Source organism: Cyprinodon tularosa, unplaced genomic scaffold, assembly GCF_016077235.1.
Source record: "Cyprinodon tularosa strain WSP-4 unplaced genomic scaffold, ASM1607723v1 ctg5, whole genome shotgun sequence".
In the NCBI taxonomy this organism is placed as follows: Eukaryota; Metazoa; Chordata; class Actinopteri; order Cyprinodontiformes; family Cyprinodontidae; genus Cyprinodon; species Cyprinodon tularosa.
In genome coordinates, this window is record NW_024039229.1 from 1,669,799 (window position 1) to 1,671,408 (window position 1,610).

The following is a 1,610-nucleotide window of genomic DNA, read 5'->3' on the forward strand; positions in this document are numbered from 1 at the left end:
GCTCAAAATGAAAGACAAATTCCTGAACCTTCTAACTTCACTGCTCCTTATAAGCTCAATTCAAGTCAGTGAAACTTCTAGCCTGAACGGTTTACAATAAATTCAACGCTTGAAGGTAAATGGCATGCACTTTTATCACTTCCTCAAGTCCAAAGATTCCAAAGCAAGCTACAATATATTTAGTCATACCCCCATTCACATAGAATCAGGGCATGGAGTTGAGGCAACGTTACATAACCAAATCCAAAGTGTAATGTTTTAGAACATACCTGTGTTTAAACACTGAAAGTCAATACCTAAAAAACATCTTCTGCACACTCAAATTATTGTTGACAGATGTTTTCTAAATATTGCAACTAAACTTGAGCTGTTCTGCAAAGAATGAGCTCAACCTTCAGTGTGCAGATACACAAAGCTGTTGGAGGAAAACACCACCAGAGTGACGTTAATATTAAAAAGAAGTGCTATTTTCCCTTAACTCCATGTCTTGTCTCAATTTTTTTTTCCAAATTCTTTATCCTAATAAAATGCTTTAAAATTGAATATATGCGAATTATTCTGCAAGTCATTGCAAAAGGAATTTCTATAGGGAGAAATTAACTAAAAAAATCAATTTGCACTTTACATTTCGGCCCGTTTTAATCCACAGTGCAAAAATGGTAATAAAAGAAAGAGGAGGTTCAAAGCCATGGAGATGGAGGTAATAATGATATTTTAAATATATATTTATTGTGCACCTTGTTGTGAATCTCAAAGTGTGAAAAACAAAGGTAAAAGAAAGTAAATATTTTGTGTTCTAATCCCCTCCCCCATTAATTTGTGGAGCTTAGTCGTCGGAATATGAGCATTTGTGAATAAAAGCTTTGCACACATTGTCTGCTGCTAGCATAATTCAAATCACTTTGTACCTTTGAAGATCTGTTTATCGTGTACGAACATGTTTGCACCCGACAAACAAACATTAAGGTCAGAAAAAAAAAAAATCAGCTTTGGATCTCTCAAGCTCAAGACCAAATGTGAGGTTAAACTTATTTTTTCCTGAAAATAACTGAAAATGAAGAAAACTATAAATATTTATATCTATATATATATTTCTCTCCACTTCAGTAATAAACTGCTTGTTGGTTTAATCACATAGAAACCCTTTAAGATTATGTGACAAAACTTAAGGAACATGTAAAAATAGGGCAAAAGAATCTGGAGTGTTTCTCACTTTACAGATATAAACCTTTGGGTTTTGGCCGTTTTTAAGATGCATCATTGTTTTGTGATTTCTGTCATAAGCACCTGTTCTTTTATTCTTTGCTTGAAACAACATTAAACTTATTTTCTTAAATGTTTTAATTAAATCTGGTATTTACCATTCATTAAAACTCCCTTCATGTGACTGAGATCATTATCAGATGCAGTAAAACAACAGAGATAAGATATTTTGATAGGCTCATTTTTTTAAGTGATGACACACAGGGGAAGAATTCAATTCTTTCACAGGAACCACAAGCACCTGAGTTCCAGCTCTGTCAGTTTATATTTAGCAGCTTGGATCATAAAAGACTTAACTGCATGAAGATCAAGTAAACATATTATAAATACTTCCATGAACTCGCATA